The sequence below is a fragment of the Ursus arctos genome, unplaced genomic scaffold, assembly GCF_023065955.2.
Source record: "Ursus arctos isolate Adak ecotype North America unplaced genomic scaffold, UrsArc2.0 scaffold_19, whole genome shotgun sequence".
Taxonomy (NCBI): domain Eukaryota; kingdom Metazoa; phylum Chordata; class Mammalia; order Carnivora; family Ursidae; genus Ursus; species Ursus arctos.
The window spans coordinates 18268609-18287241 of NW_026622863.1; the positions used below are offsets into that span (position 1 = coordinate 18268609).

General features: G+C 37.1%; 1 long non-coding RNA gene across 1 annotated transcript in view; it reads right to left on the reverse strand.

Annotated features, from left to right (window-relative positions):
- Positions 1–7857: 7857 nt before the first annotated feature.
- LOC130544154 (uncharacterized) overlaps positions 7858–18633 on the reverse strand; it is a 778585-nt gene continuing 767809 nt past the window's right edge. The window contains exon 8 of the long non-coding RNA XR_008960180.1: positions 7858–7932. This is a non-coding gene — a long non-coding RNA (uncharacterized LOC130544154). The remainder of the gene's footprint in view (positions 7933–18633) is intronic.

The window sequence follows — 18633 nt, forward strand, 5'->3', positions numbered from 1 at the left end:
ATTACTAAAAAAATTTTTTTTAAACATCCATGGCCAAGACTAATCCCTCAGGTATGCTAAGAAAGTAGGACTATTCAACAATTTATTTTAAATGAATTTATTCCATATTTATTTTAAATTTTCCTCTTTTTTTCCTGCTAAGAATCCTTGATGAAAACTCTGCATTTTTGTTTCTGTTTTCCCCTTACTAACTGGTCTTCCAGGATCTAGCTTTACCTCCCTCTAATCCATTCTTCATATAAATATCAGACAGATTTTTTTTTTAAATTCTGTCTCATGCCATAAACTTTCCTTTAAAAATCTCTGCCATGATTCCCCTTCAGAATGAAACCAAGCTATTCAAAATTGGTTCTCCTTCCTATATTTCCAAGTCTCATTTTCCCCCTCCCCAACTAGCTGACATGTTCGCCCTCTAACAATTTTAAGTATTTTGCCAATCTGTCTGTGCTTTTTGTTTAAGTTTTATGCATTCACACACACACAATTTCCTCTGCTATGTCCTACCTAGAAATCTACATTGTACTCTCTCTGCTCAGCTCTGCCTTTTCTGCCTCTCCTGAAAGAGCTCAAAACACTTTTCTTTGTATTCTCTCAAAACCGGACTTTAAAAAGAGTTGCAATTTTACGCTCTTATTTTCCTGTTTGATATGATTACTGTCACAAATCACACCTGTACGTCATCATTCAGCAACACTTCAACATTTCTCCAACAAATAAAATTCAGGAAGGGGAAGGAGGTATGTCCATCATAGGATAACCATTTGTGCCAGAATTTGGCATACAGACTCTCTAAAGAGTGTTAGCAGCATGTGACGTGGTGAAGGAGATCGGAAGGGGGTCACAACCCAACCAAAGGATTTAGAGCCTCGAGACCAGCAGGTTCTAGGCTACATCCCTACTGTGGGCGACCACGGCAGAGTAGAGTAAAATGTGAACCTCAGTTTGAGTCAAAGTGAGAAGGCACCTTCCCACAGACACAGAGACTTGAGAAAGCTTCTTTGGCTGAGGGTAGAGATGGCTTCTCAAACAGTTTGACAGCCATGCAAGCAATAGAAAGGATCACAAATTATCCACTGAATTTGGCAGGGAAAGAAATGCCTATTTTAAGGCAATGATCCAGGTGGTAGGATCTTGGATGCCAGAATACTCATTAAACAGTCCTTTACATACTACAGGATATGAATTTTATTGTCGTTTGCCTCCTATCCCTTACTCCCTTTTTGGCCAGGAACTACTTCAACATAGATGCTAGGATTGAATGTATGAAGAAGATAGTTTCTGCAAATTAATAAGTATTAAATATATTTTATTTTTTATAACTGATTAGTTTTCTGAAGAATACAACCACTAGCCCTTGATTATGAATATTCTATAATGATCAGAATTTAGATTTCACCTTTCCAGTTTTCTGTCCATGTACATTTAGCAGTCCAATGGAAAAATACTCATACATAAGTGACAGAATTAGTTCAGACAGCTGACCCAAAGAAATAAGTATTGCTTCTGTTTCACTGCTAGATTGATACTAATGCAAAAACAAAAAGTAAAAACAAGAAACAGGAAAGCATTTTTATTGCAAATAGACAAGATTGCAAAAAAAGGTTCCTATTCTTGGGGCACCTGGGTGGCTCAATCAGTTGACCATCTTACTCTTGATTTCACCTCAGGTCATGATCTCTGGGTTATGAGATCGAGCCCCATGTCAGGCTCTGCACCCAGTGTGGAGCCTGCTTGATATTTTCTCTCTCCCTCTTCCTCTGTCCCATTCCCCTTAAAAAAAAAAAAAAAAAAAAAAAAAAAAAAGAAGATTCCTGTTTTGCTAGATCATTGTTTCTCAACTTCAGCAATACTGACATTTGGGGCAGGATCATTTTTTGTTGTGGGGGACTGTCCTATTCATTGTAGGATATTTAACAGCATCCCTGGCTACTACTCACAAGATGCCAATAGTATCCCCCAGTGTGACAGCCAAAAATCTCTCCAGAAATTGCCCGATGTCCCTGGTGGGGTAAAATTTCCCCCAGTTGATAACCACTATATCCAGTTTAAATTTTGTTTGAACAAAATGAAGTAAGGTCTATTTGGAAATGTTTTGCTCACAATTTTGTGGTTTTCAACTTTGAGAATTAGGTGATACTTAATTTTCATTCAGAAATAAATGAATCTCACTTACCAAATAAGAGTTTTCCTTCTGTGTGGAGGTCTTTTTTTTACTGCTTTCAAATATTTCAATGGCATAGGCATATTCTACTCTGATTCCCTGGATGAGACATCTGGGGCTTTCAGATGTCAAATAATTTGCCCAAGGCCATGGACTTTTAAGTGCAGATCTAGAATATTAATCCACGTTGCAGGGACTTCAAAGACCATGTTTTATACAGCTACACTATATCCCTTGGTTTACACAATCTATGTTTCATGAATGAATTTAAGCTAATTTTCTCACCAGTTTTCTTATATCTTCTCCTTAAGGAAGTTTCTTTTTGTCTAATAAAATACTGGGGCTTCCTGAGTTGGGGTTTAATTGGGGACTTCCTGCTCAGTGAAACTACGATTTGCATCATCATTTGTTTTTACGATCTACATACCTCTTTCTTCCCTTTTTCAAATATGGGCAAAGCATAGGACTGGAACACCTCCCCATTCTTTTAAGACAGACCAGGATTCATTGTTAAATGGTCATATTAAAAATGGTTACATTTATTGAGCACTATCTTATAAATATTCATTATAATAATTTCTACTACCTCACAAGCCCAGTACAATTCATATCCCCATTTTATGGCTGCATGATCTGGGATGCTGGGTTAAGTACAAGTCACGCAGCTCACATGGAGGAACCAGGATTCAAACAGAGACCTGTTTGATGGCAAAGCCCATATTTTTAAGTAGCTATACTAATTTTTATACTAAGGCAGTCCACAAAGATACAAAGACCCCTCAGAAATATCAAGTTCGTAATAGTTATGCAAACCTAAACTACCAGATGCAAATAAACAAACAAAGGCAATAACTTTATCTTTAAAAGGGGGTTACAAGAGATATGCCATTGTCATCTAAGTCTCTATTTTGTTCTAGTAGTTGATAATTCTTATTTATTTATGTCATAGGGTTCTTCGTTGAGTCAGAGCCCCACTAAGTATTCCTTGATGTGAACAAGTCTGATATATATTCCTACTGAGTATAAAAAATGAAAATAACTTAAAAAGGAAAGAAAGAGGCTCCACAGGATGGCCAACAAACACAGTTACAATTATGACCCCAAAGAGCATTAGTTCAAAGGAGAACTCCCGAGGAGAAGCTGAACAGAAGAGATTTGAATACATTTATTTTACTGTCAGCTGAGTAAGTATTGAGATAGTATATTTCTGGGGAATGGTAACACATTTAAAGTATATATAAAATTTAAAGAAAAAATTACTTATTTAAAACAAACATAGAGTAGTTAGAATAAATTCATTTTTAAAATATTATGGATTTACCTTCTAATTTATTCAACTGACGTGGTTGAGCACCTGCCATATGCCAGAATCAGTTCCACACCCCAGTAATTTAAAATAAGGCATAAGATAAGGAAGCAAAGGGTTAAATTGAATTCCACCCTTTCACTTGTATTTTTTCGTTCGAGTGGGATATGGCTATAACACATCTACAGTCTTAGGGTCATTTGAGGAATGAATTTGTCCCTTGATTTATGAGCGCAGATACTACTAATGACCTGTTGTAGTCATGATATCTTGGTCATACCAACACATAACATAAATGGAGCATTTTAGGAAAGCATTTGAACCAGCAATTTGGGAAGTAGGTGGCAGTTGGGAATGAAAAAGAATTAAGCCTTTGCACATAAAAGTGGAATTACTGACATATGAAAACAAAATAATTTCTTTCCACTTTAACAACCCTCCATGAGGGGAAAAATCACCATCGTTAACCCTCTCTCATTTGGTCAACATTTTCTATTATTTTATTTTTACTTTCACTGTAGATATGTCTGTGTGTGTGTGTGTGTGTGTGTGTGTATATGAAATATAATAATATACATATAAATAAAATCAGGAATTGTGTACTTGAAGAAATTCTAATAAAGATGAGTTTCAACTTCTCTCAAAAAGGTTTTTTGCATTCAATTCTGTTTTCACAGTTGAAAACATTTGCCAAGTTTGTGTCACAAATTAGACATCTGAGAAGCAAGCAGCAAGTTTGTTAATTATTGGGATTAATTTAATGAACTTATTCTCATTAGGCTTTATGAGCCATGCTGTACACAGTAACGTGTGCAGGTCCACAACCACGACACAGTGATGTCAGGAGGTAATTAAGGGCACAGATGAGAATTTTTGCAGGGGGAAAAAAAAGGGTGCAGCAAATGCTTTGTGTATAACTACGTTATTAGATGGAATTAAGGATTGCTAATTACAGAGAATTAAGTAGAGATCATTATAGTCGCAACAAATTAAGAGAGAAGTCAGTTTGGCTCCAAAAACAAATGTTGAATATACACATAAATCATAATGTTTCACAGCCGACGCTTCATCCTGGGTGTGATGAGCTATGTAATAGTGTTTTACTGCCACATGATCTGGAAGTAGGCACAGTTTGTCATCAGAAGGATTTTCAAAGTGTTGATCTTTTAGAAAAAGAATCTCACACTTCAAATGTCCTCATGATGGAAAACACATGAAACAGATGTTCTTTTTTTTTTAGTCTATTGGCACTTTGTTGTTGCGATTCCTGATAGAAAGAAAACTGAAGATTGACTATAAATAAAATGTAAAAATACATGTTTGAACATATATTCCATCTCACTGCCGCGTCTCCAAATACAGAAAGCTTTGGAGGGCCATAACGGGTCAGAGTTTGACAAGAAATCAAAAATAGAACCTAGTTAGAAACTCAAATATGGATTGATGATGCCCTAGGAAAAAAATCACTGTGTCAACCGTATGATCAGACTCAGGCCCATCTTGTAGGCACCATATCAGAGCTGGTTAAGTAAAACTTTTGTTTTTCATTCAGAATAATGAAGTAAAATGAGAGACTGGAAGACCATTTTTAAAAGGTAGAAGTGTCCTTAACATTGTCCTATGTATTAAATGCAGTTTATAAATTCAAACTGTGCACATATCATTTTCGTCCAACTCACATTTAAAAGTATATCTAAAAATATATAAATATTCTATAGTTGCCAAGTGAGATAACTGATATTCATGTGCTTTCAAACAATAATGCACGATACAAATCAATGCATCAGTGATGATAATGGTGATGCTGCCGTTGATAATATGATGAGGATGATGAGGATGATTTTCAATGAAACCTCAAAATGGACATGCATTAAAAAATGGGCCTTGCTTTTCCGCCCTCCCTGTCCTTGACGATGGCCACCTAATATTATTAATTTAATTTTGTTTCAGCATACTGGAAAGAAGAATCACCTATCCTTTTCAACTTTAGGATTACTTTTCTCTTTCCAATACTTCGATGAAAGGATTTGGCTTAATGCCAGAGCCGATTCTTACATTAGGAAATATGCCTCCGGGTGGTGAGAAGGGAAGCTATGTTTTTATTGCTTCGGGGATTCCAATATGGCCTGCAGAAGAAACGGTATGCATATGCACAAATCACGTTATACGGTGGCGTGTATCTTCCATGTGGTTCTACTTTACAATTTAAAATACATTTAAAAATTAAAAGCTTTAGGATTCTAATTAGATGCCTCCTGTCATGTATCTTTTCCTAGTTCCTACGGTTTTGCCAACTTGCCGGTGGGTGTGGTCTGTTATCTCCTGTGGATTCACATCTTTGTGCATGTGTGTATTTTCTTCTTATGTTCCCGTATCCTATGTTTGACTGGAAGTGATAATGCTCAAAAGTGACTTCTTAATTAAACTTAAAGATACTCATACCCCAAGGCCACAGAGATGTATCCAGCTAATAAATTAGATATAAATAAATAATAATAAAAAGCACAATATTTAAATATCAGGCTTGTGGATTTGATGTAAAATAGCTGCAGTGCACAGCTGAAAGCTTCAGTATTATTAAGGACATTTGATTACTGCTATTTTAAAGTGGAATTTCCAGACCCATGTGACTTCCATTTATGAAACCCTCTGCTCAAATACCTAGTTTATTCACAGGTGGAAGGATGAGAAGAAGACGAGAGTTCTTCAAGACATTCTTCAATATTGCAAATCTCTGGAACTGAATTCCAATCAACACAACTTTATTGCAAAGTGTTTATGAATGTTAAATGATTAATAGAATATCTTTGAAATTACAGGAGTTGAGTGAGTGATGGATAAAAAATTTGGAAACTATATACTAGGCCATTAGGTCATTGAAAGTGGGTACCCTAAATACTCATGGACATGATCAATGCAGTGGAAAGTATATCCCTTAAAAAATGAAACTAGACCTCTATGAAGCCTACTTCGGAACACTGAATTTTTTAAAAGTTTTATTTATTTAAATAATCTCTACACTGAACATAGGGCTTAAACTCACAACCCAAAGATCAAGAGTTGCATGCTCTTCCAACTGAGCCATCCAGGCACCCTATATGAAGTCTACTTTGGATAATGCTGATCTATTGATAGACAAGTACATAGGCAATGAAATTGTGACTACCAAAATAGATGTGTGCAAGCGTATATGGAACATAAGTGGAACAAAAGAGGATTGACATTTTCGTTGAGACTTAAGAACAGTTTCATAGAGCTGTCAGCTGAGATACATTTTGACTAGAGAGTAACACTTTTTTTTTTTTTTTTTTTTTGTAGAAAATAACAGTAATGTGGATTGGGCCATCCTGGAGGTAAGAGCGAACAGAAGACGAGATTCTGGAGTTAGACTGGTGTTGAGTATCAGCCACTACGGTTACCAGCTTTCCTACCTTGGGCAAGTTATTTAAATATTTAGTCCTACTTACCTTATTTATGAAGCAGATTATAAGAGAGTTGTAAAAATAACATGAGAAAATCCATATACAGTACTGATCCAGTGTCTGGCAGTTAAGAAATACTCAATGAAAATTTGCTATAGTAATGCTTTTTTCTCAAATATGGATTCTACAGTATACTTGATATTAATGGTATGTGATGTGTAAAAAACTATCTCATCAGTAGTGACAGATGAGTCTGGATATAGAGTGGACAGAGAAATGTTTTATATGAAATCTGCACATTTTCTTAAATGAACATAGGTTTTGTACACCTTCAAAGTGGAGAGTGAAGAACTAGAAGTAAAAGGGATCATCTAGGGTAACTTTGGGAGGGATGCTGGTACTCTTCATGAAGAAGGGAATATGGAAGATGAGGTTTATAAGGAGAACATAACGGTCTGTATTAGAAAATGTGTATTTTATCTAAATACAAATAATATATTTGATGTGTTAGTGGACATGTATTATTATTATTATTTTGCATTTAATCTTTCTTTCTTTAGTCACTGACCACCTATTTTGTGTCAGGGACCATAGTAGGCACTGAGGATGTGATAACTGCACAGATAAGCTTCCTGCCTTCTCTGATATGTGTGTGGAATGGGCAGCAGGCTGTGGGGGTGTACTTTACAGAATTAGTATGAGGATGAAATAATTTTTCGGAAAATCTAGGAAAGGAACAAAATGTGGAGACAAAATTACTGTTCTAACCCTTATCCACTTCGCCAGTTCTGCCTCTTCTGCCTTCAGTTGTGAGGAGTGAAGGAAAGGAAGTGCTCCGTTTGTGTCCCTTCCATCTCTCCTGGATAAGAAAATAAAAACCCTGCACACAACATATTTTCCACTTCAGCCCTAGTTAATCTTATGTTCAACGTAGGTTATTCATACTTAAAGTGAATAAATTGTACCTGTCAATTGGCATAACTTCAAACCTTCCGTTTTGGCTTAATCAGTCTGTGAAGATCCATGGTCACAGGTTGGGTGCCCTAGGAAGTTGACAGTGAGACACAAATTAGCGTGTGGGGGGTGTATTAGGGAGTATTCTTGGGATTCCTACCTGTGGAAAACAAGGGGATACAAAGAATTGGGCAGAGGAAAAAATATGTCTCTGAGGAAATCTCACTGAAGGCCTCAGCCAACATCCCAAAGACTTCTATAGCAGGACAGACTTTTTCCATGTGAGGGGATAGGAATTTTATATGTGTGTGTTACCTGGTCACTGAATCCAGGCTGTCTCATGATGAAGCATGACCTCAGGCAGGGAGGTAATCAAAATTAGAAACAGAGAAGTTTACCTAAAAGAATTCTGTGGTTTAGGGAAGGAAAGGGAAGTGCCACTTTTTCCCAAGATAAATCATATGCCTTATCACATTCAATATTTGGCAGGAATGTGAGGTGAGGGGTGCCTGAGTGGCTCGGTGGGTTAAGCATCTGACTCTTGATTTCGCTTCGGGTCATGATCTCAGGGTCCTGAGATCCAGCCCCATGTTCGGCTCTACACTCAGTGGAGAGTCTGTTTGAGATTCTCTCTCCTCTCCTTCTGCCCTTCCCCACCTTTCTCTCCCTCTAAAATAAATAAATAAATCTCTAAAAAAATATAAAAGAATGTGAGGTGGGCTTTACTATCCCTGTTATGTAGATGAGCAAGCAGGATAAATAACTTGGTAAAATTCATATAGCTAGCATTCTATTCCGGGACTTTCTTGTTTTCAGAAACATTAACATGCTCAAACTTACTCAAGGGGTGCTGGCATCCCAAATTAGAGTCTCTTCTCATCGACAAGGCGCCTGTGCATGTCCATGCAGACTGAGCTGCGTGATGCACACAGCCGAGGTCTGGAGGCCAGGGGCCCCACTCATCTTGAAACTGGCATCTTGTTGCAACTTGGGCCGTGCTGTTTTGGAAATAAGTGTATGGTTCTCTCTGCTGTTCTCTGCCATTATTACTGCTGTTACTACTCCTGCTGCTGCTCTGTCAGGGCTGCTGTCGTTGTTATTCTCTGTTTAGAATTTCCATAAATTCAGCATCTACGTGGACAATAATGTATGCTCTATTTCAACGTGACTTTTCACATGGAGGTTCTAGAGCTGTCAACTTCTTCTGTGGCTCTTAATTCAAATTTCTGAGAGAAAATCTGATCAGGCCAGTTTATCCTGGATCCCAATGTTTTATATCAGCCCCTCTGTGCCTCCCACGTCTTGTCACTGGCATTGTGAAGTTGCCCCCTGCTTGGGCCTGATTTTTTATTATATGTCCAACTAGCTGAGGCCTGGAGATGCAGGTTGTATGATATAGAAGGACATGTGGGTGGGCATTCACTAGAAATAGCTCCAGAGGTCTTTGCTAAGTAAGGATTCATACATACATATTAATGGCAATTAAAGTTTTTAAACTTATTTCTATTTTTATTTTTTTTTTAAGATTGTATTTATTTATTTGAGAGAGAATGAGGGAAAGAGAGCAGAAGCAAGGGTAAGGGGTAGAGAGAGAGGGAGAAACAGACTCCCCGATGAGCAGGGAGCCTGATCGGGGACTCAGTCCAGGACCTTGAGATCATGACCCTGAGCTAAAGGTAGATACTTAACTGACTGAGCCACCCAGGTGCCCTAAACTTAGTTCTAATGAAAATACATTTTGTTTTTCAGTTATTGATAAAAATAAGATATCAAGTTTTCTGTGCATTATGTTCAAAATGGCTAATATGAAAGTGTATATAAAATGGCTCATAGGGTTACTTGTGAAATTTCATACTGGTTATCCTTGTATGGATAAAGGCTGCTTATTTATTTTTTTTCATTTTGGGGGTATTTTTAAAAGGTTAAATGATTTTAATGATCAGGCAATTATAACTATGTTCGGGGTGGGGGCCAACAATTACATATGTTTTATATTATTACATATTATCATACCTATTTATTTATTATTACACATTATTTTAATATATTTTAACATAAAACATATATTACATATTATTTTATTATATTATTATTATTTTATTTATTATATTTATTACTATTTGTTATATTTTTAATATTTTTTTCAAAATGTTTTTTGTTTTTTATTTCTGACATTAGATATGAAACTCATAACAATGTTGAAATTTTAGTTTCATAGTATTATAATATATAACATATTAATATAATAATATATAATGATATATTATATATAATAAATATAAGTAAATAACATACATAATATCCAGCATTAAAAATGATTTGCTAATATAAATTAACCAAGCCATTACTTTTCAGCATTTATAGCATTTAATAAAAATGTATATATTTATTTGATACGACTAAACTGCTCTAAGTTTATATAGTAAGAACAATCCTCATCAAAAGTGAAACTCTCTAAAAAGATTTAGAGTTGCTTTGTTTAATCTTGGAAGGAAAAAAATACATTATTACATTGGTAAAGAACAGCTGAGGGCTCTCTGATTTTTCAGTGTTCAACACTACTGTGTATCATCCTTGACCTTCCTCCCAAAAAGTACAGATTCACCATTCTAGTCTCCCAGGAGAGGGCAAGATGAAGCCTACATGACTCTTATCACTATTGCTACCATTGTCCCAAAGTTACAGAATGTGCTTAATCATGGGACCTGAGAAATTCTATTCTGAAACACTGAATTCAATTCACATAATCTCTATAAAGTTGTATCAAATGTTTATATTCTTTACAGAATTTTCTACAGAAAATTCCTTTTTTGAAATTTATTTTTAGCAAATGTTAGAATTTATGACAATTTCTGGGAAAAACTCTGAAATAAAATCCTTATCACAATTGAGAGTTAATTTTGTTGGGTATGGAAATTCAGTTGGAAATATTTTTACACAGCTGTAGGGAGGCATGATTCCATTGCAGTCACCAAGTCTGCTACTAACTGAATCTCCAGTGCTTGCATATGACATAGTTCATTTTATGGAAAGTTCTCAGAACTAGTTACATTAATAGAGGTTTTTCCATTAATTTTCTACTCAGAGGTCCCTTTTACCTTGAAAGTCATGTTCTTTATAGTAAGTATTTTTATATTATTTCACCAATAATTTATTCCACTCTATTTTATTTGCTCTCTCTTGTGAGATTCTTGCTGGTTGAGAAATTTCAATGAATAAAAAATATAGCCAATCTATAAGTTACAACATTCTTTTTGTTCTACTTTCTGAAACAATGGTTCCCTTCCAATATCTTCCAATATTCTTACCATTTTGAGGATGTGAAGTGTAATTTTTGATTTCTTTAATTTCAATTTTTCTATTTTTTCCATGTAATTCTGTAAACCATTTCCTATTTTCTCTATATTTCCCTTTTTTGGTTTCTTGTTCCATTGTAGACTTTAATTTTAAGGGATTTTCTCAAATATCCAGTGATGATTTGTTATTTAGTTATCTTAAAAGTGACACACTGGAACGTTGATACAAAGAGGGCTTTCTGGCTGGCAGTCTTCATATCAGGGTATTTGAAGAGTACAAGTAGGTTTTTAAAAGCAGAAATTCTAACTCAGTTTCCAAGGTTATTTCTCTTATACTGGTTATTTGGCCAAAGACAAGAAATCTCCTATTAGTGAGCCTAGTAGGAGAAGAGTTTTGTAAATATCCTATATCATTAGGCAGACTTTTACCTAATTTCCCTATTTTTACCAGATCAATTTATTCCTATCCCTAGCCATGCTTTGTTGCCCAGGTATGCTTCAGGTCTTCTGCTGGGGTTGGGGAGAGGGTACTGCCGGGCTTCTGGGTAAGCATTTGGGACCCTGGAGATTTGCAAACTTCCCTCCTGTTTTACCCCCATCTTCCAGAGATAACGTGTGATTTTAATTGCAGAGACTTTCTAGGTTTGCTGTTGTTGTTGTTTGATGACTGCCTTGGCTTATTGTATTAGTTCAATTCTTCCAAGAATCAGACACCAAGATGGAATTAAACACGCAAAGGTTTTAGGGGAAAGACCTTTGTGAGACCAAATGGAGAGGGGGTTGGAAAGGCTTAGACAGACATCAGACCAAGTAGAATTCTGTCCCTGAGTAAAGAGGAAAGCTGGGGAAAGTTGGATGGAAGCATCCTAGATTGTTATGCATCCTAAAAAAAGGTTTGGCAAGGCATCACGGTATCCTTGAGCCAAAATGAACTGTCAGAGGAGTTCTGTTTTTCCCAAAAACGGACCTGCCATTTTTAAAATAAAAAAAAAATACTTTCATAAACTATATGCCCAATGGTCCCCTTAGTGGCATAGGAGAATTAACTCTTCTTTCTAATACCTAGTTCAAGACAAAGTCTTACTGATAAAGGCTGCAAACATTCTTAACTCCCGGCAGCTGTTAGCAAACAGACTATCAAGTGACTGCATTTCCACATTGCTGCTAAGGCAAGCTAGTTCCCCCACCCCCCCTTTTCTTTAGCATGGGCAGAAAAAAAAAAAAAATCAAACAATCTGTTAATGAGCATTTGGTGAAGTGTAATGAATACAGTCTAATTCACTAATTGAGGCTCATTCCACAACTCTCCACTAATAAGCATCTTAATGTGCTTAACTGCAAGTGTCCAAAATAGTTATTGAGATGTGTGGAAATTTCCCATTCTGTATGTGAAAATTTTGATAATGTTGCAGTTTGATTAATTGAGAGAAAATGTTTCACTAACAAAGAAGAAAATAGAAAAACAGGAATATCATACAATTACATCTTCTAAAATGAACTAAATGGCAAATAACATTATCCCAACAGATAAAGCATTATTTGAAATAACTTTTACTGCAATGGGACACTGATTTCAGTTTCTATGTGATGCCAAGTAAAACTGACATTGAGAAATTTCCTAATTAACTTGTTTAAGGAATATAACAAGTATATTAGGCAATATTTCATTAATTATAGGAGGCAAAAAAGAAAAATTCATTTCCTGGTTTCAACCAGATTTATTTTCTTCACTTCAAAAATTTACTTATTAAAGTTAAAATGAACTGGTATCATTCATTTTACCAAAAACCCTTTTCTGTCTCTGTATCTATTACTTTCCTTCCAAATCACCATCCTTCCTTCTTTGTAGGTTTCATTCCCATGAAAATAAGAATAATTTCTTGAAATGATGCCCCACCATCACTCCCTTGAAAGCCATATTTAGATCCTCCCAGGTTTGGCATTAAAAAGTAGTAATTGTGTGTGTGTGTGTGTGTGTGTGTGTGTGTGGTTCCAGAAAGAGTCCTAGGGTTAACTTTGATGATCTTTGTTTAGCCGTGATTGGGTGATTCCTTAACAAATCATTGTGACCAAGGGAATGTGATTCTTTGATTGTACTGATGTAAGTCACATGACCACCTCTCCAGCTGTGAGTAGATTCATCACTCAATTTACAAGACTGGGGCTGTGTAGCTCCCATAGGTGTGCATGGCTCCTGGACAAGCATAAATAAGGGGCATCAATTATAGTCAATGAACAGGAAATTTGAGGTTGCAACATTCCACTTAGACAAACTGCGCTTAGATAATCATCACATTATCCTTTCAAAACAAAGGTTAAATTTTGAGGAGGCTAAACTTTGAGTCATGTGGTATGACTAAAAAATATCTCTGGAGTAGTCAGAATTCCTTTCGTTCACCCAGCTATGCCAATTTGAAAAATTAAATGGATAGGTTCCCCTAGATTATGTGGTATAGCTTTTCTCAACCAAAAAGTGCAAGTAATATTTTCTTCTCAATCTACCTAGAAAATACATTGCAATGCTCTAAAGGGAAAAGTTTATATTAACGTAAATCACAAATGCGCATGCATGCACACACACTCTGATCCCGACTGAAAACTTATGTGCGATCTTTCAGCCCCAACCACAGGCAATTACAAAAGCTCTACTTATCAGTTCTCACAAGTGAAAGCTACCTTTCCCTCATCACACTTGGTGCGTATCCAGAGTTCAAGTCCCTAAGAGGAGTTGGAGTCGAGGACTCACCACTCCTTGGTCCGCCATGTTCTTAAGCATATTTGCATTGCTAACCCAGGTGGCTGCATTCCTTGTCTCTATCTGGGCCTTTGACCAAGGTCTTCTTCAGGTACCTCTGCTGATGCCTCCTTATCAGCAGAAATCTTGAAGACGCTTTCCTTCCACTTGAACTCCCTACTTTTCCCCTCCTAGCACTTCTTCCACTGCTCCCCAGCCCCTGAGTCCCTAACACTATTGAAGCCTTGCATCTGGGGCCGTCTCAGTAGTGAAACAACTTCCATGTGTGTGCTGATTCCTTTGATCTTCTATCTACAGGCCGTTCCACAGAAGGAAATGGGATAGGAGGGGACCCAGAGCTGTCTCCAGTTTAGTCTCTTGCCTATATTATTGCAATAAGTGATTAGAGAGTCTTGTTCTCTCTCTCTCTTTTTTGTTTTTTTGTTTTTTTTTGTTTTTTGATCAGCTATCTGATACCTGGCAGCTCAGATGAACTTCTCTGTCTCTCTCTCCTTCTCTGTGTCTCTCTCTCACATCTCACACACACACACACACACACACACACACACACACACACACACGCTATCTAGCTAGCTTGGATATTCATCATTTTAAAGAAAGAAGCCTCCATGGAATGTGTGTAAACATTCCATTACAGTATACAGATTTTTATGTGCTGATTCTCCTTAGTTTTCTGTAACTTTTCCAATGGAATTGAACTTGAGGAAATCCTAAAATCTTTGATTTGATGATAACAATTTCTTTTTTTTTTTTTTTAAGATTTTATTTATTTATCTGACAAAGAGAGAGAGACAGCCAGCGAGAGAGAGAACACAAGCAGGGGGAGTAGGAGAGGAAGAAGTTGGGAGTAGGATGTGGGGCTTGATCCCAGGACCCCGGGATCACACCCTGAGCCGAAGGCAGACGCCCAATGACTGAGCCACCCAGGTGCCCCAACCTTAATAATTTCTAATAGAATGTTGCACGTATAAGATGAAAGTAAGAGTTCTCGGGGCGCCTGGGTGGTGCAGTCATTAAGCGTCTGCCTTCAGCTCAGGGCGTGATCCCGGCGTTCTGGGATCGAGCCCCACATCAGGTTCCTCCTCTATGAGCCTGCTTCTTCTCCCACTCCCCCTGCTTGTGTTCCCTCTCTCGCTGGCTGTCTCTGTCAAATAAATAAATAAAATCTTAAAAAAAAAAAGTTCTGACTAAAGGCAAGTCTTAAGCTACCTGCATCCCACAATAGATTTGGAAGACATAGCCTCTATGAAACACGTGTAGTCAGTTTTAGGCAAAATCTCAAGCCTGACAAATGACAAGTTTGAAGATGAGACATAAACAAATCATGATGTCTTACGGGATTGCTGTAATTGAGGAGCAAACTTGCTTCTGATCTTCCTGGTCATCCTAGTGAAGCCGTAAATAAGACTGATTACATAGCCCGCCTTTTCCACACACAGAAAAGGTGCTCAAAGCTCAGGGAAAGCCTGGAAGTCCCCAGAACTTCCCTCTTAAATAAAGTTTTCATGTGTTGCCTTGTAAAGGGATGTAGCGGGATGATCCGCTTTTGAGGACGAGAAGAACTTTGACACCAAAACTGAAGAGTGACAAAAAGCAAGCCCTCAGTGCCAACTTAGAAAGGGCAAATGAAATAACTCTGAAAATGTTGTGAGTGCTTCAGTCCTTCAGCAATTCCCTGATTTGCAGGATTTTATCCCTTATTCTTCCCTCACAATAAGTTGTGCCTTCCTTAAGCAGAAAGGGCCACAGGCTCATCTGTGCAGCCACCAAGAGAGTGTGAGTCGAGGCGCTCTTCTCCTCTACAGCCAGAAAAATGGAAAGAAAAGTCTTAGAAATTTAATTATACAAGAGGAAAATAAATCATTTATCCTGACCTATAGTCAATCTGGCACATTCACACATATTCTACTGACTAGCCAAAGTAAGCAACTGACCCTGTGGGTGGGAAAATGTCTGAGGACCAGTTGGGTCATGCTGTGACTTTACTTTCCTTAGTTTTAATTTCCTCATTGTTGAAATCAAGACTGGAAAATAATGTTTCTATCAGCTGTAGCATTTGGTGTTACATTGGTAAGTGCTCCCTGCAGGTCTGGCCCTCGCCACAGGGATAGACCCTATAGATTTTCAGAGCCATCTTACTGCATTCCTGAGAGTGGGACACATGAAATAGACACAAATCCTGGAGGAGATAAGAGTAGCAACTACTGCTTATGGAACTCTCTCTATGGACTGGCACTGTGCTGTGTGCTTTCGTCACTTGTCCTATTTTTATTGCTATATAACAGACGAAGAAACTATGCTTCAAGTGGTTAATAAACCTACCTGAAGCCCTCAGGGGAAGAGAGATGTTTCAGTCCTACGTGCTGTGACTCCAGAGCCTGTATGCTAAACCAAACATTCTTCAACACTATGTAGTGGCTTTCAGAGTGTAGGTCCAGAAGCAGCAGCAGCAGCATTATCTGGGAATTTGTTAGAAATGCAAATTCTCAGGCCCGACTGCAGACCTGCTGAGTCTGTAATTCTAGCAATGTGATCCAAGAAGGCTCCAGATCATTCTGACGTACACTGAAGTCTGAGAACCCCTTTTCCTACAGCATTATTTCTTGGCTCTTGCCTGGGATGCCTTCACTTTAGCACTACATACTGAAGTTCTCAGGAGTCCAGGCACTGGACTATACATGGTCTCTAAAGAAAGCTTCTCTCCATCTCAGAGCCTGCTTGTGGCTCATCGGGAAAATCTCATTTTGTCAATAAAAAATAATGATCTCTAACTTATATAATGACTCCTATCAATCATGTTAACAACCTTAGCAAAAGGTTATCTTGGTAATTCATCTGTATCAGCTGCTTCTCACTGCGACCCAGACATTTAGAGATGCAGTTGCAAATGTGAGATTATAACAATTTGGAGGACAGTGATTACCCAGGGAACACAGCTGTCCTCCCAGCTGAGGAGGAGGAAGGAGGGTCAGTTCTTGCAGGATGTGGCCTAGAACATTTTGCAACAGAACGAAGATACCTGAAGTATCCTCCAGGACAATATACAATTTTAACATCTAAGAGTTGTAGAGTATGGGCTCCAGGCATTTCATTTATTCAACAGATAAGAATATACATATACACACATATATATAATCTTAAGTTCCATATATCTATATATCTATATATAGATATAGATATATTGATATATAATCTATAGATTATGTATCTATATATCTATGTATTATACTTAGGAATATATATATATATTCTTATAGGAATATATAGAGATTTATACATAGATATATATATATATATACCAAGGAACTTAAGCACCTTAAAGTGTGTGACTACACAAGTGTCAGTCTCTGGTAAGAGCACATCCTCAGATTGAGAGCAGAATGCCAGCTTCATAAGGCTGGCTTTCCAACATGTTGTGGTATGGCAGAAAGATGAGGGGCTATACCAGAATTCGAACTTGAAATTTTTAGTTAAGCTCATGTGATCAAGAGGGAATTACTAAATCTTTCACAACTGCTGTTTATTCATCTAGAAAGTTAGAGTTGTGATATCTACTTCACTGAGGTGCTGTGATTATGTAAAGCATTTGTAGAACATAGACGTCAAATTTGCTCTCATTTTCTTCTATAATTTCCTTTCCTGGCTACTAAGATGAGCTTAATACCTCTATAATTTGATCATTAGGATTTATAGCCTGAAATCAGAGTTAAACGTAAGACCCAGAGATTTCAAGTGTACATACTGTTCATGTTTTTCTCCTCTGCCAAATTTTTTAAATATAAAAAATGAAACATTCATATTGTAGTCTACTGTTAATATAGAAAAAAAAGGAAATTCTTTTTCTTTAAAAATCTATTTATTTATTTTAGAACGAGAGAGAGAGCACAGATGAACAGCGGAAGGGGCAGAGGGAGAGAGAAAGAATCCTAAAGCCGACTCCCCTCTGAGTTTGGAGCCCAAGGCTTGATCCCAGGACCCTGAGATCATGACCTGAGTTGAAATCAACAGCTGGCCTCTTAACCAACTGAGAACCCAGGCAGTCCCCCCAAAATAAATTTTTTACCACATACCCCAAATAAAATTGTCATGACTCAAAAGAGCTTCATAAATTAGCTTTGTATTGAGCTAGAACCCTGAAAAGTTGATGTTAAAATAACTTAAAGATAAAGTGTAGAGAAAATACTTCTCCAGTAATAGTTTGGTGAACATAAAGTTGGTGGGAGTAGAAATATGTAACCTGTGCTTAGTATCTCCTAACTCTGTTGTTTGGGTAGGGAGGGGTGTTATCTATTAATTAGAATCAATTCATATCAACAGTGATTAAGTGAATGCATGGGGCCAGGGAATATAGTCAGTGATTTGGTAAAATATAGAAATGAAAACCATCACCCTTCTTTTCTTGAGACTCAGAATCTAAAAGAACAGGTGGGGTTAGTCCACTAGGGGTAATTATTTGTTAAGTAATATTTTGTTATAATCTTGCTGGACAGAGGTTTATGCTATGTAGGCTAATTAGGAATGATGGTCTCCAAGATTTTCAAGTATGTAAATTACAACCCCTGGGAGACCATTTGAGAATCAGTAGTGGATAACTTATCTACCAGAGGCCTTCTCGAAGACTTTACATTGGCCTGGCCAACGTATAATAGTCTCATAACTAGAAAGGCTTAAGTTTTTCTCCCAGATCTCAGCTGAAACTTGTTTTTTTGTTTTTGTTTTTGTTTTTTTATTCTTGACAT